The sequence below is a fragment of the Theropithecus gelada genome, chromosome 10 (genome assembly GCF_003255815.1).
Source record: "Theropithecus gelada isolate Dixy chromosome 10, Tgel_1.0, whole genome shotgun sequence".
Lineage (NCBI taxonomy): Eukaryota > Metazoa > Chordata > Mammalia > Primates > Cercopithecidae > Theropithecus > Theropithecus gelada.
The window spans coordinates 92,246,126-92,273,087 of NC_037678.1; the positions used below are offsets into that span (position 1 = coordinate 92,246,126).

Here is a 26,962-nt window from a genome sequence, read left to right on the forward strand (position 1 = left end):
ATATCACTTCACCACACTGAGGTCTGTGATGCACAAAGTGGAGAACAGCTCATTCCAATCACTCGATAAGTCTCTCAAAGCTCAGGGCACTTTATTTCCTCCCGGTAAATAAAAAGTGGATAGTGGTTTGGGCCAACAGGATAACACGCCACTTTCTGGTATTTCCATTGGAACAGTTTTGTAATACACGGAAAACTGTTCACGTGAGATTATCTGGGTTTTATGATCATCCTATGAGATATATAGGATATAGGACAGTTATCAATATTCTCCTTTTACAGGTGGGGAAACTGAGGGTTGAGATCACATGACTTGTAAACGATGGATCTGGGAACTGAACTCAGTTCTCCTGATTCCAAACCCTGTCTTTCTTGGAATGAGAGAAGGATGTGGACTCCTGGCAGAGAGTCCATCGTCCCAAACACTCATTTTTTTCCCCCTTCAAACCCAGCTGCTGAGATGGCATGGTGAGAGAGGGGACACATTAGAGCTCTGTTACCTCAGAAGCAAACAAGTCTTAAAGAACGTACCACTGTTGATGAAAATGTATCACAGCAAATGAAAAACCATGGCTGATGCTGCTGAAAGTGTAAGCAGAGATAAAAGAGAGCTCTTCTGCCGGAGGAGCTTATGCTGCAGCTGGGGAGGGAAAGGTCAGCTCATTGGAAAGAGCTATGTAACTAGCTCAGGAGTATGTGGGTCTTCACCGAAACTGCAGGTTGGTATCGTATATTAGGGGAGGAGAGGGAAGGGTGAACTTGTAGGGAATGTTTCCTGGTGGAGCTGAGGCTTCAGAAGACTCTGGGGACATGTGCATGACAACTTCCATTTCACATAAAATTTTACACACTAAAGAAATGATTTGGAAAAACAACCAAATCTCGTTTCTATTTTATGACGGACAGCAACGTTCCCCTTTCCTCTGCCATTTTCTGGACTTTGCTTTCAAATGCTTTAATTGAGCATTTTTGCTGTATCTATCTAAATTCATGTTCAGACATAGTACTTTTTCAGCTTCCCCCCACCCCCATTCCAACCACCAAAAGAAACCATCCTCTGTAAATATTTGGGTCATTTTATGAAGTTAGGAGCAAGGTCTGGAGCATGAGGAACCCTCAGACGCCCAGATTTTGGATGGGAGACTACAGTGCCCCGGAGAGATTGGACTGACTGGGTGGGGCCAGCCCACATCCTATTCCTCCTGGTCTCTGAGTGACACCCCTGCACGCAGGCCCAGGGTGCTGTTCTCTACCTGGCCATGGCACTCTGGCTACTGACTTCGTCCTTGGCCATCACTTTATTATCACAGTGACAGACCTCAAAAGATTCAACAGCACATAATTAAAATCATCCTCTATCTGTATAAATGCTGCAATTTAGCAAGATTTTAGCCTTCTGCTTTCAGACATGTCTCCAACATGTAGTTGAACCAGGAATAATTCACCTTCACCTCTGTAGTTGAATAATTCAACTACCGAAATGTTCTTGTACTCTCTGGTCTTGAGATGGAGCGTGGGACGCCTCTGTGGCAAACTTGGCCGAGCTTGGACTCGCCTGTTTGAAAATGCCTGGACTTCCTCCTTTCCCTTGAACTGGGCTGCTCCCCTGGAGATGTCAGAAGGGAGAGACACAGGACGGGTCCCCAGCTCAGTCCCGCGGCTGCAGCCAGCTCAGACCTTTCTCCCCTCTCTCTCCACCCTCTCCACGTCCTGTTCTTTTACCTGCAAATGACTCTTAGTGCAGCAGGTCTGCCTACATTAGGCAGTTATTACGTGGCAGACATGGTTACAGTCATGGACACTTTCCCTGATAACCCCTCAGAGCCCCCTGGCCACCCTTTGTTGCCCACAGCCCTCCAGCTGGGACAGCTGGATGCTCTCCAGACTCAGAACTCTGATGCTGCACACGTGAAGCTGGGAGAGGGCCCAGGGAGAGGGAGCAGAGAGGCATGGTTGCTGTGTGTTTATAGAGGGATTGTAAGACTTTCTCTCACCCTCAAAAGACCTCCCCTTGGAGAACATGTCTGTGTGCCATTGTCTCATCTGATTTTCAGGTCATGTTTACATTTGTTCATCTGTTTTCACACAACTAAAGTTGCTCAGTTGTTGTGCTGGAAAGAAGGACTTCCCTGTCCAAAATATAGCAGCAAGACCATCATGCAACCGGAGTAGGCTGTGCCGCAGATCCTGGCATGCAGAGGTGTTGTGTAAACACAGAAGGGATCTGGGCAAATGCATGTCTTCATTTATAACAAATAAAAAGAAAGCAGTGTGCCAGAGAGTGAGGTGCTGACGCTTCACAGGAGGGCTCTGAGAGCTTTCCTGGCTGCCTGAAGTTCCTTCTCAAGCCAAGTAGCCACCTTGTCCTTGTGTTTGTAGTTCCCCTCTCAATCCAACCACCATCACTGGCCTGGGGAGGGTATCCTCACAGGTGACAGTCCTGTGCCCTCCAAAGGCAGCTTCCTTAGACCAGGTTGACCGAGGCACTGCATTTTCCAACAGTCTAACAAAGAGAAGGACTTCTTCACTTCTAGCCTCGTGGGGATCCAAGACTCAGAGTCATGGAGTCCACAGCAACTGCCCTGTGTGTCCCAGGCCCAGTCTCTGGGGAGAGGGCTGGGAACGTTATTAGATTATCAAGTTAAAGCAGTGACAAACATAAAATGAGGAACCACTATGGAAGAGGAGGGGTAGGGGAAGATGGGGAGGTAGGAAAGGAGATGGGGAGAGGCAGGGAAAGGAGGAAGGGAAGCAGAAAGGGAGAGGAAGAAGAAGAAGAAGAAAAGGAGAAAGAAGAAAGAGAATAAGAAGAAGGAATCATTTCTATATATGCAGGAAAACCACTGTCAGGGTTTGGCATATTTTGTAAGTTGGTTAAAAAGATAACCTCAAACATCTTCTACCCACACTGGTAGATTGTACCAGCATGTGGGCTCCCCATAAACAAGAAGGGTGCTTTCTGGGGAGCTTCCTGAATGGGAGGTTGGGGTGGGAGCTTCTGTTTAATGACTTGGTGCCTTTGGAACATTCTCTGATCTTTGTGGAGGTTCATGGTCATCCTGCCCCAGCGAGATGCACAGAGAGCAGACAGGGCATTTAGTTCACGCTTCCACAAAAGAAAACAGAGGAGACACAGATGCATGGTTTAGTTAGGGTGACGGATGGTGGATAAGTTTTGCAGCAGGCGGCCACTCCGGGCACTGGGCAGGTTGGTGGGCTCTGGTCAAGGAATCGGGCAGTGGATTCTGTGCAGATTCCCAGGCCAGGTGCTAGTGCCCTGCCGGTGCCCTGCAGTGTGGCCTGTTTACCCAGAAGCTCTGCCAGGCAGGGACATGGTATTTAGCTGGTATCCCTTTTTTGTTTAAATGTCCCAAATAATTTTCAAATCATTAGTCTCTAACCATCCAGAAATACTGTAGCATTTCACACCAGAATGTACATTTATAATTTTTTTTTGACAGGGTCTTACTCTGTCACCCAGGCTGGAGTGCAACGGCACGACCTTGGCTCACTGTGATCTCCACCTCCCAGGTTCGACTGATTCTCCCACCTCAGCCTCCCAAGTAGCAGGGACTACAGGCACGTGCTACCATGTCCAGCTCATTTTTTTTTTTTTTTTTTTTTTTTTGGTAGAGACGAAGTTTCACCATGTTGGCCAGGCTGGTCTCACACTCCTGACCTCAACTGATCTGCCTGCCTCGGCCTCCCAAAGTGCTGGGATCACACACATGAGCCACCGTGTCCAGCCTATAATTGTTTAAAATGTAAATTACTTTGACCGTTTGAGCCCCTGCTCCCGTGGGGGTGACATTCTTTGATATGTGGCAGCCGACAGATACACTCAACCACCTCCCCAGAGCTAGAGGAAGGAATGGCGTGGGGTGGAAAAGCCCCCCTCCTCCTTCAGGGCTAGGCCCTCTCCCTGCCCTCCCCTGCAGGTTTGTCTTCTCTCCTCCACACTGCTGCTGTCTGTATATCACCTGGCCAGAGTCACCTGGCTGACTTCCTTCTTTCCAGATAGGCCACTGCCTTTTGATACAGGTGTCTCAATCACCTGTGTGCCTTGCTAGGGACCCCAGCTTGCCATTTTCACAGTAAAAGTTGACGTGTAGATCCAAGGGATTATGTAGAACCTTTGCACAATCAGCTTCAGAAAATAGCTCAGATTTACAGAAATGGATCAGTAAGCCAAACATCTTCTTGTAGAAGCTATTGACAGCTTTGTTTTCTCTATTTTTTACATACATAGTCATCCATTGGTATATACTGGGGATTGGCCAGGACACCCACGTACACCCAAATCTGCACACCCTTGAGTCCCACAGTCAGCCCTTCTGTGTAATACGAAAAATCTGTGTTATATGAAAAATTGACCTTCCATATATAAGTAGGTTTCATATCCCTTGAATACTGTATTTTCAATCCTTGTTTGGTTGAAAAAAAAATCTGCATGTAAGTGTAACTTTGTAGTTCAAAGTTGTGTTATTCAAGGGTCAATGTATATGTATATACTTTTCTTCAACTAAAAGTTTCTCTTTAGTGACTAGTTTCTATTTTGTGATATGATATCATTTTAGAACTGCTTGCTACTTCTTTGAACATTATTGAATTGATTTAAAATATTTTCTTAATTTGCTTAACTAAGAAGTTGGAATTTAAAAAATTTTATTAGGAGTGCCTTGTGTGCCTTTTGTAACATGCAGTTTGTCATGAAGCCAATTAGCTGTGTTATAGTCGAATGCTGGCAAAAGCAATGCCAAGCTGTAAAAGGAGATCAGAAGCACATTTTGTGACCCATTTCTTCGTAGGTGGCATTACTTGGTTGAAATTATACATCAGTGTTATTTTACACAGCCAAGCAGGTTGTTAGAATGGATTATCTTATTGTTTTTTATCTAGGAATTTTATCTCTTGACATAGATGGATGCAGGGATGGGAGCTGGGGTAGCCTGGGAGATGGAACCTGGCGGTCCAGGTGTTGAAGGGTCGAGATAGACCCAGGATGGCCAATGACAGGAAACCCATCTGGCTGTTTAAATACGGTGCTAGGCAACCAGCAGTCACCCAGGCAACTGATGGGGCTGGGGAAGTCCAGCAAGAGGTGCCAGCGGGTCCTGATGACAGGACTGACTTGCCCTCGGAGGCAGGCCATGGAAGCAGGCACTATTCAGAGACCCAGGCAGGTGGCCGGCTTTGGGGATGTCTGTCAGCTACAGGGATGGGACGCCAGGCCTTGGGAAGAGCAAGAGCAAGACGACGTTCCAGGACCAGGGCAACTGGAGCCCGTGGATGTTGTCAAGAAGGAGGTGGGCACTGGGGAAAGAGATGCGGGAGCGAGTAGGTGGGCCAGGATGCCAGGTGCAGCAGGACTCCAAGAGCAAGCAGAACCCGGGGCAGCTGAAGGGTCAAGAACTGTGGTGCTGTGAAGTGCTTCTCAGGACTTCTTAGGTTCCTCTCGCAGGAAGGCCTACCAAGGGGTCCTAGGTGTGAAAACAGCGGACCGTGGAAGTGGGAACGGGACAGGATATTTTCAAGGTGGGAGTCCCTGGTTAGAAGTTATTGGATTGGAAACTATGGAGGGTTTTTCTTGGAAGGCATTGTTATTCCACAGTCTGTGTGTGTGCCCGGGGTGTGTGTGCAAGTGAGAGTGTGTGTAAGGGCATGTGAGTGTACACAGGCCAATGTGCAGGGTTGTGAGTGTGTAGAGTTGTAACTGTGTCCGTGTGTGTACATAGTTGTGAGTGTGTGCCGGTGTGTGAGTGTGTGCAGGCATGTGAGTGTACATATACATGTGAAACACTGGCTGGGACGTCCCTCTTAAGTGGCCTGAAGATGGAGCGCTGCTACCCTAGTAATAACCTTGTGTGCGAGGTCTAAGGGCAGGCTGTGTTTATCGAGGCAGGATTGGAGTCCCACTTTCATTTTCTGAGAAGGTGCCCGCCTGTGTTTAATTTCCACCTATCAGATGGGCAAACTGATAAGTGAGCTTTGACACAATAACTCCCCTCGTCCTGAACAGAGAGTGCCAAAAAAGGAAGCCAGAAGAAGGTTCAGGTTGCTTTTACCCTACTGGGACCTCTGCCTGGGCTTTTGTAACACTAGGAGAGTGAGGGTCTCCATTCTTCAGAAAATGTGGCCTGGACTGGGGAGAGAAATAGGGTCATGGCTGTCAGAGAGACAGGGCTGAAGCAAAGTCAGAACTTTGAGTGACCTCACACTCAAGATTGTCCCTTCTGTGGCCTTGCAAGCAGTGAAGGCCGCGGAGAAGACCACAAGCACTCGCTCTCCTTCTGTTCGGATTTCTCCTGCTGGGGCCCATGCAGCAGGGGGGCAACAGCCTTCAACAGTCCGGGTGACTTTGGAACAAACAGCTGGGCCGAACGTGGAAGTCAGCGGGTCTTTCCCAATGAATGGAGCCCTCAGTGTCTCTGTTGCAGAACTGTTCTCCTTTTGTCTCGCGCTCTTTGGCTCTCTGTTATATAAACATCTGGAGGGCTGAGTATCATTTTAGCCATAGTAAATAGCTTAAAGGAAGAATACATCTTATATTCCCCCACAAAGAGGCAAAATGGTGTGTGGGCTGCACTAACATAGGAACTGGAAAAATCTCTGTGTGGAGTGGATCTGAAGAAGAGTCGCTCTTGGTCTATGAATTGCTTTTCTCTTCCTCTTCCAAACATCTGTGAAGCAATGAAATAATATGTGTGAAGTCTCAAGATTCCTTTCCGGATCAATCAGAGCGTATTTTTTTTTTTTTTTTTTTTTTTTTTTTACATCAGTGGCCACAAAGAAACAGGTTAAAGCATGAAATGGGAATGAAATTGCTTCCATACAATTTTTCAGACCCTATTTTTTTCCCAATGCATTAAGCAGCCTGCCAACTACCAAATGACTCATTTCCATATTTGGAATATTTTCCATGGTGGTTATATGTTTGTGTACTTGTGGGGGTTAGGGTATCTGGGAAAAAGGTAAAAAGAAGAACAAAAGAACAATCAACACTTTTAGCTGATCAGCATTCTGTCCTTAAGGCAAAATAAGGGTTGCAATTCTTTTGAACACCTTTGGCTATCTACAGCCTCACGACTCAAAACGTCGTGCAAGGACTGGCGTCACCCACACAGCATCACCCATGACCTTATTAGAAAGGCAGAGAGTGGGGCACTCCCCGCCACCACACCCAACTCTGAACCTCATTTTAACAAGACCCCCCAAGAGATTCCTGCACATTGAAGTTTGGGAAGCCCTCGTCTAAAGGCCCTTTCTGGATGGGTGGGCTCATTGCCACCGACTGACTTTGCTTAACACTCACAGGCTGGCTTGAGTCTTTACACCTTGACATTCTTCCTATGGAAAGAATATTCTGGACCATCTCTTTACTTATAACCGTTTAGTATTTAATTCAATCATTTTGCACAGTTCCTTGTGTAAAAGTATGAGGAAAAATGGATGCTTTGTTAACATATCCTCACTTTGACTGCTATCAATCCGCAAGTATTTACTTATTCATTGAGACATTCATTATGTCTCAATGAATAAGACAGCTCTGCTGTCCAAGTTGGGGTGCAGCTCACTGCATCCTTGAACTTCTGAGCTCAAGTGATCCTCCTGCTTCAGCCTCCTGAGTAGTTGGGACCACAGGAGCATGCCACCATGCTGGATAATTTTTTTTTTAATTTTTAGTGGATGTAATGATAATTTTAATTATTAAATAATAAAAATAATATACATAGTTTAATATTTAGGGTCTCACGATGTTGCTGAGGCTGGTCTCAAACTTCTGAGCTCAAGTGATCCTCTTGCCTCAGCCTCCTAAAGTGCTAGGATTACATGCATGAGCCATCATGCCCAGCTCACAAGTTGTTGGAGACAAAGCAATAACCAAGAAAAAGTTCTGTTTTCAGGGAATGTAAATGCCAGAAGATGGAGACAGTTGAACACGCAAGCAAGAAAGATTTAACTAGGCCTCAGATAATGCCATGAAGAAAACAAAATAAAGGTTTGTGATATCCGTTGGATTCAAGAAATCAGAAACAAGACAAACTATATGTGGAAGAGTTGCAGTTGGTGACTACGGAGATTTTTCACAGCTGTCCACAGAGCTACCTGGTAGATGGACTAAGAGCAACCAGGCCCAGAGGCAAGGAATGGACTAAGAGATATCTGAATTTTCATCTTGTCTTAAGAGTTTTAAAGTTAATAGAAATCCTAGTTGAGATTTGTATTGCAAGAAGACCAAGGGAGAAAGAGACAGACAAGGAGGGAATAAAAACTCATTTCCTTGGGTTGGATCTAAATGTCCACCAACCTTCAGATGGACAAGGGATGGGTGGTGGTGGGGAGGGGAAGCCAAGATGATTTACTCACAAGAGTGGTTTCTGCATCAATGCTAGTTCTTCAAAGTGGGTTCTTCACATTCCAGGCCCAGGTGGCTCCTTCTAGATGTGCATCCAGGTGGCTCCTTCCACATATGAAATGGTAGAAGAATTGTGGAGAAAGGGTGGCTGTGAAGTCAAGTGCCATATTTAAAATACGATTCTATTGAATTCCAGCTAACTGTCCTCCAGTTGGTGCAAGAATTCCTAGAAATCAGTGTTCACAGCAGTAGAAGAAGGAGAGATTTTTTTCTAGGCCACTTATAAGAAATCAATGGAAATAATAAACATATGTCCTAACATATTTCCTACGTTAGGAAATAAGATTTTCTGCTCTGAGAATATCTGTTCTGAATGATCATTTCTGGCTCATTTTACTTTTAAACCAAAGGCTTGAATGAAAGTGAAACAAAAGCAAGTATTTATTTGAAATAAAAGCAGGAAAATGTCTACAAGAACATTTTGAATAAGAACTTTCTAAAATAAGAACAATAATCCTTACATGAAGGTGATCAATATTCCCTCCCCAAACTCTGAACTTCCTGTTGGCTGTGAGCATGGCCATCTTCAATTCTTCTTTATGAGCTTGGAAAACTACTTGTTCTTATCCTCGGCCCTTGTCACTTAGCTTCTTGGATGGAGAAAAATAAGGAAAAGGTGTCTTTTCAATTTCTGAGTAAGATAGTTTTGTTTTATTTATTATTATTATTTTTTTATTTTATTTATTTATTGTGGAGACAAGAGCTCACTCTATCATCCAGGCCGGTGTGCAGTGGTGTGCTCATGACTGACTGCAGCCTCAAACTCCTGAGCTCAAGCGATCCCCCTGCCTCAAACTTGAGTCTGGCTAATTTTTAATTTTTTTGTTTTGTTTTGTTTTTTGTAGAGACAGGGTCTTGCTATGTTGCCCAGACTAGTCTTGAACTCCTGGTCTCAAGCAATTGTCTTGCCTTGACCTCCCAAAATGTTGGGATTACAGGCATGAGCCACCGTGCCCAGCCAAGGCCCAGGTCATTTTAGTTCAGTGTGGCAGGGCACTGTGTTAGTCCATCCTCACATTGCTATGAAGAACTACCTGGGACTGGGTAATTTATAAAGAAAAGAGGTTTAATTGGCTCATGGTTCTGCAGGCTGTACAGGAATAGGACTGGGGAGGCCTCAGGAAACTTAAAATCATGGCAGAAGGTGAAGAGGAAGGAGGCAAGTCCTACACGGCCAGAGAAGGAAGAAGAAGGTGAAGGGAGAGGTGCTACACACTTTTAAACAATCAGATCTTGTGAGAACTCACTCACTATCATAAGAACAGCAAAGGGGAAATCTGCCTCCATGATCCAATCACCTCCCACTACCTCCTCCAACATTGGGGATTACAATTTGACGTGAGATTTGAGTAGGGACACAAATCCAAACCATATCATTCTGCCCCTGGCTCCTCCCAAATCTCATGTCCTTCTCATATGGCAAAACCAGTCATGCCTTCCCAATAGTCCTCCAAGTCTTAACTCATTTTAGCATTAACTCCAAAGTCCACAGTCTAAAGTCTCATATGAGACAAGACAATTGTCTTCTGCCTATTAGTCAGTAAAATTTTTAAAAAGTTAGTTACTTCCAAGATACATGAAGGTACAGGCATTAGGTAAATACACCCATTCCAAAGGGAGAAATCAGCCAAAACAAAGGGGCTACAGGACTCATGCAAGTCTGAAACCCACCAGGGCAGATATTAAATCTTTTTTTTTTTTTTTTTTTTTTTTGAGACGGAGTCTCGCGCTGTGTCACCCAGGCTGGAGTGCAGTGGCGCGATCTCGGCTCACTGCAAGCTCCGCCTCCCAGGTTCAGGCCATTCTCCTGCCTCAGCCTCCGAGTAGCTGGGACTACAGGCGCCCGCCACCACGCCCGGCTAGTTTTTTTTTTTTTGTATGTTTTAGTAGAGACGGGGTTTCACCATGTTAGCCAGGATGGTCTCGATCTCCTGACCTCGTGATCCGCCCGCCTCGGCCTCCCAAAGTGCTGGGATTACAGGCTTGAGCCACCGCGCCCGGCCCAGATATTAAATCTTAAAGCTCCAGAATAACCTCCTTTGACTCCATGTCTCACATCCAGGCCACAGTGATGCAAGGGGTGGGTTCCATACCCTTGGACATCTCTGCCTCTATGGCTCTGCAGGGTATAGCCCCCTTGGATGGCTTCCCAGGCTGGCACTGAGGGTCTGTGGCTTTTCCAGGCACAAGGTGCAAGCTGTCAGCAGATCTACCATTCTAGAGTCTGGAGGACAATGAACCTCTTTTCACAGCTCCACTAGGCAGTTCCCCAGTGGGAACTCTATGTGGGGGCTCCAACCCCATATTTACCCTCTGCACTGCCTTAGTAGACTCCATGAGGGCTCTGCCCTTACAGCAGAATTCTGCCTGGACATCAGGCATTTTCATACATCCTCTGAAATCTAGGTGGAGGCTCCCAAACCTCAACTCTTGCTCTCTGCATACCCACAGGCTAAACATCACATGAAAGCCACACAGCCTTAAGGCTTGCACCCTCTGGAGCAGTGGCCTGAGACATATCTGGGGTCCTTTTAGCCACAGCTAGAACTGGAGCAGCTGCAGTGCAGAGAGCAGTGTCCCGAGGTTGCACAGGGCAGTGGGGCCCTGGGCCCTGCCCACAAAACTATTCTTCCCTCCTAGGTTTCTGGACCTGTGATGGGAGGGGCTGCCATGAAGGTGTCTGAAACACCTTCAAGGCATTTTCTCCGTTGTCTTGGCTGTTAACTTTTGACTTCTCTTTACTTACATAAATTTCTTCAGCCAGTTTGAATTCTTTCCCAGAAAATGGGTTTTTCTTTTCTATCACTTGGCCAGCCTACAATTTTTTCAAACTTTTACACTCTGCTTTCCATCTATTTATTTACAATAGATGGTACAGACATTATTTTGTTTTCTCAGAGCAGAGGTTGGGCCTAGGCCACAGCTGCCCCCATAGCTCCCCTCTTGTCTAAGGATGCAAAGTTCACTTCTGGGGCACATTCACCTCCAGCTGGAAGTGCAAGCAAAGGACACTATGTAAGAAGGCAAAACTCTCCCTTACTGTCTGAAGGATTTCCAACAAGCCATATTCTGGAAAGAGCTCTGACAGTGAGCTTTCCACAAGGTCCAACTGGAGCTGAGACTTGAGGTTAGGTTCAAGTATAAGCTTCCCTTCCATCACAGCCTTGGAGCCTTCCTGGGGCAGAAGGCATTGTGTGGGATGGGGGTGTTGTGGTGATTGAGATCACTTCCAGGCCACCCATGATCAGTCCCTAGATGGCAGACAGGTGTCCTGGCCCCTGGCCTTTCACCACAACTCAGATGTGGGGAACACCCTTTCCTGTAGCTTTTGTCACTGCTGCTATGCCTGCTGTCTGTGCATCAATGCCTGCCTCCTTCTCGGCATTCAGAAATTCCTCTGTGCCACAGAAAGTATGGGCAAAGGGCTGATTAGTGGCAGAGATTACCTGGATCTCTGTGTTGTTGTAGGATGCTTTAATGTGTGCAATTTGGACCTCCTCAAATTTTCCTGCCCACCTCAGAGAGCTTTTTTCTTTTGGATTGGGAGGGTAAATGCTAAAGCCGGTGTGGTTGGGAACCACCATCTTCTCTTCAACATTCTGCTTGGCCTCAATGTCTTGGAGCTTCTGGGTGCCTGTGTGGATGGTCTGCACCAGCATCCTGGCCATGATCCTGTCAGCAGTAAAAGCTCCGTGAGGGCCACAGCCTAAGAGTCCCAGGAGCCTGGGTGGCTCATGTGACACAGGCAGTCCTGGAGGTGGTGGTGAGCTCAAGGGGAAAATCATTGTTACGCAGTGGTCAAGAGTAAAGTCCAGGACCACAGAAGTGAAAACTCACATTTCCTACAACATGCATGACTCAAATTGACGCCCCTCTGTTTTCCTTTTAAATATAAGTTCCACACTTTTACACTATTGGTGGGACTGTAAACTAGTTCAACCATTGTGGAAGACAGTGTGGTGATTCCTCAAGGATCTAGAACTAGAAATACCATTTGATCCAGCCATCCCATTACTGGGTATATACCCAAAGAATTATAAATCATGCCGCTATAAAAACACATGCACATGTATGTTTATTACAGCACTATTCACAATAGCAAAGACTTGGAACCAACCCAAATGTCCATCAATGACAGACTGGATTAAGAAAATGTGGCACATATACACCATGGAATACTATGCAGCCTTAAAAAACGGATGAGTTCACGTCCTTTGTAGGGACATGGATGAGGCTGGAAACCATCATTCTGAGCAAACTATCGCAAGGACAGCAAACCAAACACCACATGTTCTCACTTATAGGTGAGAATTAAACAGTGAGAACACTTGGACACAGGAAGGGAAACATCACACACTGGGGCCTGTTGTGGGGTGGGGGATAGGGGGCAGGGATAGCATTAGGAGATATACCTAATGTAAATGATGAGTTATTTACATTAGGTATACATGACCAACATGGCACATGTATACATATGTAACAAACCTGCATGTAGTGCACATGTACTCTAGAACTTAAAGTATAAGAATAAATAACTGACTGACATTTTCTCAGCCTTCTAAGAGGTGGAATACACATGCGGCTTCGAGTCCCCCACCTCACTACCAGCCGCTTCCAACCCAACAATGGTTTCTACATAGAAACTCTGGGCCACCCACCCCGCTTACAGTGTGCTGAAATGTATCTGTTTAACTGTCCACTGACACATAATGGAAATGTTACCAAATGGTGATTCTGAAATTTTCTCGTGCCTCCAACATATAGTTTATTTTCCATTCTCTGACAACCAGCCAATCCCCTAGGCATTACCACCCCATCGTAGGGAGGCAGCTGAAGCCCAAGCTGTGTTCATCTCTGGATTGAGACATCCCTGGACATGAGTGACGAGTGATGGGGCTGACCTTAGGGTAAGTCAACACTCCCTTGGGACCGAGACCTCAGACTGTCACAATAGGAAAAGAGAGAGAATCTCCTTGGATTGGTGCAGAGCAAACATGGCTGTGGATTTTGGCCAGTGCAGGCTGCCCGGAAGTAGCAGTGCCCAGTGCACTGGTAGGATGTGGTGCTCTTCCCCCTCTCTGCCACGGGCAGACCCAGTCCATGCTACACTGTCTCTCCTGTGCCCTCACAGCAGCCTCCCAGTCCTTCTTCCCATTCCCATTTGTCCTACTTACAATCCGCTCTTCCACCCTGAGTCAGAGTATTCTCCCAAATCCTAAACTGATCCAGCTTGCCCTTTGGATTAAAACTTTTCAGGGTTGGACGTGGTGGCTCATGCCTATAATCCCAGCAGTTTGGGAGGCCAAGGTGGGAGAACTGCTTGAGGTCAGGAGTTCAAGACCAGCCTGGCCAACATGGTGAAACTCAATCTCTACTAAAAATACAAAAATTAGCCAGGTGTGGTGGTGGGTGCCTGTAATCCCAGCTACTCAGGAGGCTGAGGCAGGAGAATTGCTTGAATCTGGGAGGCGGAGGTTGCAGTGAGCTGAGATTGTGCCACTGCACTCCAGCCTGGGCAACAGAGCAAGACTTCATCTCAAAAAACAAACAGTTGCAGTGACAGTGTGGTGTTGACCTTCTGGGGGAGGGAGGACTGGCAGAGGGAAGGGCTTGGCAATGGAAGTAATGGGATTAGTGTGGAGTACAGGTATAAGAAAGATAGGTGTGGCCAGAATGCTGAGGGTCTTGAGTGACTGCGAAGAGACTGAGTTGACAACTAGGAACTACTGAAAGTTTTGACTGGGGGCCTGACTGAATCATAGAGGAATTGTGCTAAGTTAATCTGGTGGTTTTGTGCAGATAGGTTGCAAGGAAAAAGGACTGAATTTAGAAAGAGGAGGTGGAAGTGAGTGAGATCTGGAGGAATTTTCCACAGGATTGATGGATGGAGGCGGCAAGAGACGAGTCAAATGTAATTTCCAGCCTTCTTACCAGGAGATGGTCATGTCAGTTACTGAAATCAGACAGTTGTGGTGGCACGTGTTTGGAAGGTGAAGGTAGTGAGAGTGTTTTGACATGTTGAACTTGATGTTCTAAAAGAATATTTTCAATGTTATAAACCATTTAATACATGTATAAATATAAATATTTATATGGAAATGTATACATACCTATATTTACACATATAAAACATTAGAAATTATTACTGTTATTTTACAGAGGTACTTAGAAAGAATAGCAATATGACACTTAATAGCATGAAAACTCTCCTTCAAATTGTTCATTTCTTGTTTCTCTTTCTGTTTTTCTCTTAACTAATGTGGTTAAATTGATGCAATACATTAGAACCTCGTGGTCATCTAAGGTTTTCTCTTGGTGCAGTTAGAATTTCCTTTGGTGCCCAGCCACACTCAACAATTCGTGTTAGTTTGGAATATTACTGAAATTGGAAGCAAGGCGTGGTGCCTCTGGGCCATGCAGGAGGTGCCACTGAGGCTGTCAATTTTGCTAAAGAAAAGAAGGCAAAGCTCCAGCAGGCCCTAGTCCCAGTGATTCACTTAGAGAAGCTCTAGGAGGAGTGAGATGGTATTTTCTAGTTTCTGCACTGGTGACATTTGGAGCAAGCCAGTTGGAGAAAACCAGGTACCCTTCTTGCTATTGTCTCTGATTATGTCACAGGGAAGTCTTACAGGGATCCATTTGAATGTGCTTTTAATGGATTGGGCTTGAAACCCACTCCTCCTTTGCACTCCTTTGCACATGCAGTGGGAATGGAAAACTCTCTTAGGAACGTGAACAAGTTTAAGGTGAAGTAATGACGTACACTTGACTTTTACAAAGTGACTAATGGCTTAAATGATTTATTGCTGCTGCCATAATATATTTGACGTGAACCCATAGATCCCATCAAAGTTGATGTGACCTTTAAATAACAAAGGATCTCTTAGAAAATACATTTAAAAGGTCCTGTCATTTCCCAAAAACATAGGACCTATAAAGAGAGTCAATACATTTAAACCATGTTTTGAAGTCGTAAGCATTTTTTATGTTCTTAGCATTGGATTAAAAAGAATACAATCAGATGGGACAGTATCTCAATGACTCAAAGTAGGTCTTCGTCGTAAGATCCTACGGTTCTTGGTTAAAGCCCTTAAAACTTGGTTAAAACCCTTAAAACTCATTGAATCTTTTTTGTTCATTCTTTCAACTCCATTCTATGTTCTATTATCTATTCTCTTCTATGTTCTACTTCTCTATGTTCTATTAACAGAAACATACCTGTTGCTTGTTAATTTTATATGCCTACTCCTAAAACCTTAGCAAGTGATAATAAGAAAAGAAAACATTTCTTTGAGCTCTATCACTGGGCAGGGAACTTTCTGGAACTCTGGCCCTCCCAACATTTCTCAACACCTGAGGGGGAGGCATCTCAGCTCTGCTCACCAACAAGTTCTCCCAGTTAAAGCATGGTGCCTGTCATCTTCTGGCCCCACTTAGAGATGTCTGCAGTTGATTATTTTGCTGCTCATGCAGCAGTGTGAGTAGGGAGGCTGCCTACTGTCACCAAGAAGCTCTTTCCCGTTAGCCCTAAAGGGACTGGTGCTCCTCTTTCTTGGCACTGCCTCTCACTGCTGCTGAAACTTTCCACGCTGTCACCCAAGTTATTCACATATTGATTCAGCAAATAGTCGGAACCATGGATAATCCTTTGTATACCAGGCTCTGCACTAGGCACCATGGATACAGCGACTGGCTCCTGCTTTGTCCTTACAGAGCTTAAAAGTCAATGTGGATGAATACGCGCAATGCACACAGAGGAGACTCTTGAGACCTGAGGCTGATTGGAAGGATAGATGAGAGGCCCCACTGGCCTGGTAAGCTAAGCTGAGAATTTTAGTTTTTTTTCAACAAGCAACAGAAAATCTTTGAAAAGTTTTGTTGTTGTTGTTGTTTGTTTGTTTTTATTTGTTTTTTGGGATGAAGTCTCGCTGTGCTGCCCAGGCTGGAGTGCAGTGGCACAATCTCAGCTCACTGCAACTTCCGCCTCCCAGATTCAAGCAATTCTCCTGCCTCAGCCTCCTGAGTAGCTGGGATTACAGGCACCTGCCACCACACCTGGCTAATTTTTGTATTTTTAGTAGAGATTGAGTTTCACCATGTTGGCCAAGCTGGTCTTGAACTCCTGACCTCAAGTGATCCTCCCACCTTGGCCTCCCAAAGTGCTGGGATTACAGGCATGGGCCACCACGTCCAACCCTGAAAAGTTTTAATCCAAAGGGCAAGCTGGATCAGTTTAGGATTTGGGAGAATACTCTGACTCAGGGTGGAAGAGTGGATTGTAAGAAGGACAAATGGGAATGGGAAGAAGGACTGGGAGGCTGCTGTGAGGGCACAGGAGAGACAGTGTAGCATGGACTGGGTCTGCCCGTGGCAGAGAGGGGGAAGAGCACCACATCCTGCCAGTGCACTGGGCACTGCTACTTCTGGGCAGCCTGCACTGGCCAAAATCCACAGCCATGTTTGCTCTGCACCAATCCAAGGAGATTCTCTCTCTTTTCCTATTGTGACAGTCTGAGGTCTCGGTCCCAAGGGAGTGTTGACTTACCCTAAGGTCAGCCCCATCACTCGTCACTCATGTCCAGGGATGTCTCAATCCAGAGATGAACACAGCTTGGGCTTCAGCTGCCTCCCTACGATGGGGTGGTAATGCCTAGGGGATTGGCTGGTTGTCAGAGAATGGAAAATAAACTATGTTTTGGAGGCACGGGAAAATTTCAGAATCACCATTTGGTAACATTTCCATTATGTATCAGTGGACAGTTAAACAGATACACTTCAGCACACTGTAAGCGGGGTGGGTGGCCCAGAGTTTCTATGTAGAAACCATTGTTGGGTTGGAAGTGGCTGGTAGTGAGGTGGGGGTCTTGAAGCCACATGTGTAATTCCACCTCTTAGAAGGCTGAGAAAATGTCAGTCGCTTGTATTTTTAAAAATGGAGGACCTGATGGAAATGGGACAACGGGACAAAATTGCACACACACACACACACATACACACACACACACACCCCTTCCTCATGCCCAAGAGTCCTGCCTGGAGCCTCCATTTCCTACAATAAAGGTTAAGACAGGGCTGTTGACAGGTGCTTTAAAAGCATAGGGAACTAACTTCCTGGGACAGTCATGAGAAAGGCAAGACATTTTTAAAAATATGGACTCTTGCCCTTGCCCATTTGGGCGAGACTCTAAGCTCCTGAAAGCTTAGACAGTAGAAGACAAGTTAGTCATTGTCATCCTTTTCTGCTGATTTCTACCAAAGTACCCATTTCCTCTGGGATCTAGCCCCTCAACTGCTGTTACCAAAAACTAAGCCAGCAGGGGGTGCACAAGCACAGCATCATTGCGGAACTAGAAGCGATGCTTGCAATTCTGCCATTGGCCATGATTCTTTCCTGCCTCTGCAAGATACAAATTAGGGAGGGAATGACTGTGGCGTTAGGCTGTACATGGACTTAAAGAGGCATGCAGAATCCTAAAAAGCAATATGAATTCTTTTCCCTGTTGGAATGGAAGGCAATTTATACAGCATCTCTTAATTGCATTACATAGCATCTCTTAATTGAAATCAACTAAAGCTTCCTTAACCATTATTTTTTAAATTCAGTAGGGCAATTAAAAAAAAAAGAAAGTTATTATAGCTCTCAGCCATAACAACTCAAATAGCACACATTTGGGAGAAATGATAAAGAAAAACATTGGAAATACTGGATTCCTTTCTGAAAGCTCAAAAAGACAATGAAAGGGATGAAGACAGAAATGACACTTAAGCAATAAACACATTCGAGTAAACATCAGTTTCTGAACACACTCCATTTCCATTGGCATCTGAGCATAGATCTTAATTCAAGAGGTTTAACCTGCTTCAGAGAAAATGAATAAAAGAGAATGTAGCGCAATGCTTGAAGATCTTCACATTTATAGACTGGTGAACTCTCTCGCCCACACACTGTAATTTGGGTGGTGTTCCTTCAAAACTATTAAGGCATCTGCATTGGAGCTGGGGTAATTCTAAGCAACACTAATGGCGTGCTCGATGTTACTGTAAGTGAGATAAATGATAGCAAACTTGTATGAGCAGGTGCATCTAATAACAGAGGTGTAGAAGCATAATACAGCAAGAAAGAAATGTTCAAATGCAGAAAACAAGAGCTCACAGAATCACTATGAGTGTGTTAGTGTGCATTATGGAGTGAACGATGTGTGTGTCTGACCACTTTGTCCACATCTCTATCTCTGGTGCACCCAACTTCTTTGAAAAATCAGTCAAAACCAGTTGAGAGGAAGCCCTCATGTGTCTTCAGTCTGCACTTCCAGAAAACCTCAAGACATTTTTATTGGAGGAATAAAGAAAAAGCCCTTGAATTACAGAGCACTCAATGGGTCTAGGAGAATAAGTCTCTAATACCCACTCTCATTCAAGGGAAATGACACATTTATCCATTTTGGGCTCAACTCTTTTAGACTGAAGAAAATCTAAAACAAATAGATGTGGCTTACAGCATTGCCCATCTAATTAGTTTTCTTCCCGCACCAAACGTGGCTGATGTTATGTGTTTTCTCCATATCCCGTGAGAGAAAGCTCTGGAGAACTTAGCTCACTACCTCTAGAGAGAGTTTTTGAAGGGGAGGGAAGAGAGAGAGCTGGCAAAGTTTGGGGAAATATTCTTAGTCTTTGGCATAGAAATATATTGAGAATGAGTGAAAAGAAGCATAAAAAAAAAAAGACACCATCTTTTGGCCTCTAGTCCTACGAATTTTAAGATTGTACCTTTTTTTTTTTTTTGAGATGAAGTCTCACTCTATAGCCCAGGCTGGAGTACAGTGGCATGATCTCTGCTCACTGCAACCTCTGCCTCCCAGATTGAAGTGATTCTCCTGCCTCAGCCTCCTGAGTGGCTGGGATTACAGGTGTGCGCCACCACGCCAGGCTAATTTTTGTGTTTTTAGTAGACATGGGGTTTCGCCATGTTGGCCAGACTGGTCTCAAACTCCTGGCCTTAAGTGATCCATCTGCCTTGGCCTCCCAAAGTGCTGAGATTACAGGTGTGAGCCACCATGCCTGGCCAGATTGTGTCTTTAAAGGACTCAACAGAAATGAGTTTCAGTAAGACATCATTCTGTGTGGGGAGCCGCTTGCCTTGTTCTCTCAGAACTCCAGAATCCTGACTATAATAATTGGGCAAGGTTCATTCAACCCTGGTGGCCACACACAGCCCCTTTGTGCAAGATCTGTGAAGTTGGAATCTTTAGAAGATAACAAGAGACCTTGTAAATGATTGCACCCACACCCAGAGAGAGAGACCTGCATACATTTTTCCATGCAGAAAATAAACTGGAAATCTAACTCACAAAAATATTTTTGAAACCACGTTATTAAGGTATGATTGACTTGTATAAAGCTGTATGTAATTAATGTGTACAATTTGATGAGTTTGGGGAGAAGCAGACAGCAGTGTAATCATCGCTACCATCAAGGCCATAGACATCCATCCCTTCCCAACGTTTCTTCCCATCTCCTTTATTATTATTATTATTATTAGTGTGTGTAGTAAGAACACTTTTAAAAGATTTGACATAGACTATTAGTTCCTCTTCAGAAAGGAGTTGATGGGATTTCAGAGGTGGCGTGATTGGAGTTGTTCTTCTCTTGATGTCCCCTGAGGACCTGCACCATTCTTGGTGCTCCTGCCAGTGCTCCTGTCTCTTGTGGACAATTGACTTTCTGCGTCATTTGAAATGCTAGGCAAGGCAGTCCCACATGGTGCTTGCTTTCTTGTGCCTTCTAACCTGGGCACTGAGCATTCACCTGTGTTCACTGGCTGGCTCCGTAGCATTTCCTGCCACACCTCCCTGGAGGGATGGGCATTTCAAATTCCATAAAGGAGAAAAGAGCTTCTTCCTGATCAGAGTTTAAGCTTAAAATGTTTTTCTTCCTCCTGAAACCACAACGTTTCCTAACAACATTAAAATTCCCCTCTGCTCAGCCCCCTACTGGACCAGCTCTGGGCTGGAGTGAGGAAGGCATTCCTCTTGGTAATTTCATGCCCACTGTTGTACAGGCCAGGACTTCCCTGAAGCTGGCCTTAGTACTCACGTCTGGTTACCCTAGCACTGGAGAGCTTTAGGGGATCTGCCTCTGCCCATTCCGACCTATCAGGTCTAGGAGGGGCCTGGCATTTTCATGTAAGGAGCTCCCAGGAAATCCAAACACCAGGAGGCTCGGGAAGCCACAGGTGAGGGCTATGCCTGTGTCTCCTAGAAAGATAAGTCAGTGGCCTGCAGAGATCCAGGAAATCTTTCTGCCTGGAGAGTAGAGACCCACTGGTGAGGATTCCCATGGGAATGTTTAGCTAGCTTGGTTCTAGTTAGATAACAGAAGACATGGAAATAAAATGTGGCATTGCAACAAAAGCCTTTAATTGTGGGCCCCAGGAGTCTCTGTGAAATTGTGTTTTTATTGGTGGGGGGTACATGTTTAAAGTATAAAGGTGTAGCAAGATAAAGAATAGAAATGCCCCAGTCTGTGGAAGCAGAGAGAGGGTGGGAAGAAGCCATTTTGCCACTCGCGCAGCAGGTAAATGCTACCCCAAGTCTTCCCCTGGCAAACTCCTGACTCCACCTGTGACTGTGTTGTCCAAGACACGAGCCTCTACTCTGCTGTGGCTCTTGAAAGTTAATTAAACTTAAAGAAAATGACAAATTCCATTTCTCAGTCCCACTAGCCACATTTAAGGGCCCACAGCCACATGTTACTAGTGGCTACTGCATTGAACGGCACAGACAAAGGCCATCTCCATCCGTGTAGGAAGTGCCCCTACAGGGTGCTGGTCTAGAACTTCCCCCGGTGGGAGATGTGGGGCCAGGTCACCATCGCTGGGGTGAATTTTTTCTCTGGTGTTGCTGGAGCTGATTAGAGTGTCAGGATAGAATCGCTCACTGGCTTAAGCTGAATTCCATAGACCTCCATAAAGAAACAAAAAACCTGTTCAGAGGAGAAAGCGTAGTTGGAATAGCTCAGTGCTGGCTTGAGTTGTTCTGAGATTTTTCAGTTGTTAACTTCATAACTCTCTGAAACTCCAGTCAATACTTCTTATATGGTCAGAGAAATGTGCAGATCCCTTGAATCTTTCTTTTGTTCTTTTCCTCTGGAACAGTACTTGGAGGTCTCAGGTATTGGGTGTCTGCTTCAATGTCTGGAAAGGTTCTTGAAAGCTGCCTGCTGTTCAGCAGAGGAGGCTGGAATGTTTACCTTCTTCCTACCGTCTTCTGATGACGGGGGGAAGCAGATGGCTTGAGACTGGCCTCCAGAATTAGGGCATTTTTATGGGGACAGAGTTGGAAGCTTGGGGTGGGGAAAAAAGGAATAAGGAAATCCAAATGAGGTTGCTCTAGGGTTGCTATTACATCCTCTATCAAAAAAAGGCCTGGGTACTGAGGTGAGTTTTGCATTATTTCCTGAAGGTGGGGATGTTGGACTTGGATGGACTCTGTGGCTCATGCACAGGAGAGACCCAGCCTTTGATAAGCTCAATTTCTAAGGAATGATAGCAGGATCCTGTGTTGCTGGCTGGATTGTGAGATAGCAATGGGTAGCACTTAAAAAATCATTCAAATTCTTAGAAAGAAAAAACTGGATTCCAAAGTGAGCATTGCTCTGAGGAGAGGAGATGTGGAAAAACTACTTGGCAAAATATATTTTATAAAGGCTTTGCACCTTCTGACATGGTGCATTAGAAAGCTACGCGTGATTTATGGCCAGAACTTCCTTTAGCATCAGTTGACCTAGCTCTCACAACTTGCCTCATGGACTCTGGTTTAGCTTACCAATTAATCAACACCTGTTCAGTGGTAGTTACAGCATGCCTGTATCTACAAGACAGAACCAATATTCCCTAGCTCAGCATGTTTCTCAACCTGTAGTTTCTAATATCCTGAATTCCATTTTCTTTTCTGAGTCAGAGTCTCACTCTGTCACCCAGGCTGGAGTGCAGTGGCGTGATCATAGCTCACTGCAGTCTCCAACTCCTGGGATCAAGGGATCCTACCACTTCAGCATCCCAAGGAGCTGGGACTCTAGGCACATGCCACCACACTTGGCTAATTTTTTTTTTTTTTTTTTTTGAGACGGAGTCTCGCTCTGTCACCCAGGCTGGAGTGCAGTGGAGGGATCTCAGCTCACTGCCAGCTCCGCCCCCTGGGTTCACGCCATTCTTCTGCCTCAGCCTCCTGAGTAGCTTGGACTACAGGCGCCCGCCACCACCCTCGGCTAATTTTTTTGTATTTTTTTAGTAGAGACGGAGTTTCACTGTGTTTGCCAACATGGTCTCGATCTCCTGACCTTGTGATCCGCCCGCCATGGCCTCCCAAAGTGCCAGGATTACAGGCGTGAGCCACGGCGCCCGGCCCACACTCGGCTAATTTTTTAAGTTTTTGTACAGACAGGGTCTCACTATGATGCCCAGGCAGGTCTTGAACTCCTGGGATCAAGCAATTCTTGAGTGCTGGGATTATAGGCATGAGCCACCATGCCTGCCCTGATTCCAATTTCTACTAGAACTAAAGAAAGCTGGTCTCTGCTCCTTCTCCTTTTCCCACCGTGTCCTCTGGCTCCTAATTCAAGAACATGGTGTCTAGCATATGAGTATTTGTTAAATGAGGGAGTGAATTAGAAAATTACACTTAAAGTAGAATGTCCTAGGTTAAAGGCAATAGAATTTAGTTGGAGTGTGTGGCAGTCAAAAAGTTAGGATTATCAGTGTTCTTCCTAATAATGCCTTACATTTGGGTAGCACTGTCTTCTCAAAGCTCTTTCATACCTATAATTTCATATGACTTACTGTTAAACCTTAGATAACATTATTAGCCTTTATGTGCCTTCATTTTTCACCCATGGCAAAGAAAAGATACCCAGTGGAAATACTGTTATCTTTTCATCAAGATGTTGTAAGAGTTATAATTGAGTAATTCCCTAGAATATCATTAGAATATCATCTGAATATAAAAGGGAATGCCATCACTTTTTTGAAGTTTTTAAAGCCTATTTGTTATGGCCTAAGTGGGAAAAGCTGCCCAATAAATTAGTACAGTTTAAATGGGAATGTCAAGTTACCTCTGACTGGAGCTTGGTAGAATATGTGAGAAATCTGGTCTTGGGCATCTTGCTGAGATGATCCTGGAAGAAGGGTCATGTAACGGACTTGCTTGTTTCACAGCCAACCATTTTCCATTCCTCCAGGCCTCCCTCCAAGTGTTTTCCCAGGTGGGTGACCTCCCAGGCTGCGTGCATGACAGTCTGACCCCTCAGGTTGTTTATAAGGTCCTTCAGGGCAGAGGTTCCTTGAGGACCAGTGGTCAAGGACTTGGGTTCCAGCCCCAGCTCTACCGCTCACCAGCTGTGTGCCTCTCTGAATCGAAGCATCTTTGTGTCTAAAATGGAAGCCACTACACTTCCCTCCCAGACAAGGCGTAAGAGATCCATGCCTGTGTAATATGACCCGTGCTTGGCATGTAATACATTCTCAATAAATGGTGACTGTGATTATCTTCTTGTGGAATTTTCTTTCTCACTCATCCTCAGTGCCTAGAGAAATGTTAGGAACTTGTAAGGTAATAAGTAATGCTTACCAATTTGAGAGGCTGAATCCTTACATGGTGTTAATGATCTTGGTCATTTTCTCACTGATCCTTGATCCATTTCTACACGTGAGCCAGGACATGCAGTATTTACTGTTAAAAGTAAGGCAGTAGAAGTTCAGTACATAATGAAAATGTGTAGTTTTCTTTACTAGGTTTGGAATATTCTTGGTAAAATAAATACTAATATTTGCTCTATTAAAAACAATAGCTAATATCACAAAGCCAAAATAAAGCCAACCAGAGGTCCGGTGCAATGTTTCATGCCTGTAATCCCAACACTTCAGGAAGCTGATGCGGGAGGATCATTTGAGCCCAGGAGTTCCAGACCAGCCTGGGCAACATAGTAAGACCTCCATCTCTACAAACAAACAAATGAACAAAAAATACAAAAATTAGCCAGACATGGTGGCATGTGCCTGAAGTCCCAGCTACTTGGGAGGCTGAGGTGTGAGGATCACTTGAGCCCAGGAGGTTGGCATTGCAGTGAGCCAAGATTGAGCCCCTGCACTCCAGCCTGGGCAACAGAGCAAGACCCCGTCTCAAAAACAAAACAAAACAAAACAAAAGGCAACCAGGATGGAATGTTGATTTAAAACTCAATTTCATTGACCTGTCTTAATCAAATAAGCCTACTTTAATCGACAGGAAAAACCAATAGTAATGTCCTGAATGCTTCATCTCAGCACATACAGACAATTTTTAAAATGTAGCTCTCACTCTCAAGAGCTAGAAGGGAAACCTTTCTTTTGCAACATTGTAGGGTTAATGCCTTGCCTCTTGGGGAGGACACTAGGACCCAAAAATAGGTTTTCCCTGACATCACCATTTTGATGAGAAAATGTATATAGGAGATGACATTTTGTGGGGAGGGAGGATAGGTAGCTCCGGAAGCCCTAGGCTGTTCTGGAAGGTGCACCCCACATTGTGGAAGGCAAATCTCTCATCATGATGCTTCTTATTTTGCAACTTTTCAAGAAGTTCTCCTTTTCATTTCAGTGCTCCCACCCCTGGCAATAGTAACCGTTTCGAAGAGTAAAACTTGCTTACCGTCCTTTCGGTTTTGTTAAGGATGGGGATGAGTGTCCCTTTGTTTATCCACTGGTGGGAGTACGTGCCCGTGGGCTTCCACACCCTGCGCTCTGGCTCTCTTGGATGGCTACCATTCACTCACATTGCCACTGACAAGACCAAGCAGAGGAACGGATGCAGGCTTCTCACTGAGCCCTCATCTTCTGGGTCTGTGTTTGGTTGGTTCTGCAGCCAAAGCTTCCCACACCCCACATGAGGTTTACTAGATGAACATCTTCAGAGACAGTGGAAGCTGATGGGCCACTATTCTTTGGGGGAATTTGTGGTTTCATTTAAAGAGGAACTGTGGATCGATGGCTCTTTACACTGCATTTTGGTTTGCTGACGATGCAAGCATAAACGTTTATGGAATAATCTTTTTCCCACAGACACACCTGAACCAATACAATCACTTCTCCTTTCTGTTCAACTGCATCTCTATCAACAGGTTTCCACATCTGTAAAATGGGGATAATAATAGTACCTGCCTACGAGGATTTTTGTGAAAGACAAATGTAATTCACGTGACTGGCATATAGTACATGTGCAAGAAATGGTAGTTGCTGTATTGAAAGATGTTTGATACTGAAATGCAGTTGGAGGAAAGAAGCATCCTGTCTGAGGGAGGTTGGTTGCCTTTTGCTGCTTACTTTATAGGCGATCTTCTTACATTTAAATTCCCACCATCTGACCCACATTTTCTGAATAGACCCAGGAGATAGCAAGAGCAATCCACAAGGTAATAAAACCCTTTTCCTCTCTGATCAGCATCAGCCAATCTAATCATTGGCTAACCTATGTACCAAAAACTGAATTTAAAAAAATAAGGGAGCTTAAAATAATGGATTTCATTTAACTTGATTGCTTCCGTAGATTTGAGGCAATGTTTAGGAGAATCAATTTTGCCAGACTAAAATAAAAAAGGAGGAACACACAGCAATTTATATAGCGTTCTTTGTTATTGGAATCAATAGCACTGTCCCCATGAAGATCTAAATAATCACCTTTTTGTTTGGTGTTGGAACCCCTGATTTATCTCTTTGTGATTCTGTTATTGGACCATCAGTGGGATAGTTTTGTTTCTTAATAATTTCTTGCTCTGACTCCTCCTCTCCCCTCTATTTGAATTCTTTCTCTGTGCCAGAAACTTAGCATCTATTCCTTGTTGGGAGTCAGCATGTGCTATAAAAATATGTTTTTCAAATTAACACGATCATGAGAAATCTCAAGAGGAGAGCATAGCATTTTTCTGATGAGGACATCGACATCTGTACCATTCCTAGAAGAACCCACATAACAAAAAAGGAGGCGGCAGGAATGGCTACAGCATTTGCTGTCTTGGCGCCTTGTCTAAGGCACAGTTCCACGTGTCTGTGTGCACCTCACTGCTTCACTTAGTCCTCCCACTGCTGTCTGGGATATGTGCTACTCTCTACATTTTACTTCTGTGGAAACTGAGGCTCAGGGAGATTCAGTACTTACTCAGGGTCATATTTATTAAATATCTGACTGGAATTTGAAACCACTTCTGTTTGATCAGAAGACACTTTCCACCATGTTAGGTTGCCTCTCAATAGAGTCTGATTTCTGTTTGTCTCTTTAATAATATTAATTAAACCATTTTTTTCCCAAGTAAAAGCATCTTTGGGAAAACGATTCCTCTCTTTCTTTTTCAGAAACTAAAGAGCCAGGAGGACTGTCCTGTTAGAGCTTCTTACCAAAGAATGGAAAGTTTTGAAATTTCCAGGCTCCACAGTAATTTCAGAAGGGATTATAGATGTGAGCAATGTGCTTTAAACTCCACTGTCACATCCTGGGGATTTCCAGTTGGTCAGGTTGGTGTG

General features: G+C 44.8%; 1 pseudogene; it reads right to left on the reverse strand.

The window, feature by feature from the left end:
- Positions 1 to 11,571: 11,571 nt before the first annotated feature.
- LOC112632506 lies at positions 11,572 to 12,200 on the reverse strand (annotated as a pseudogene).
- Between the last annotated feature and the right edge of the window lie 14,762 nt (positions 12,201 to 26,962).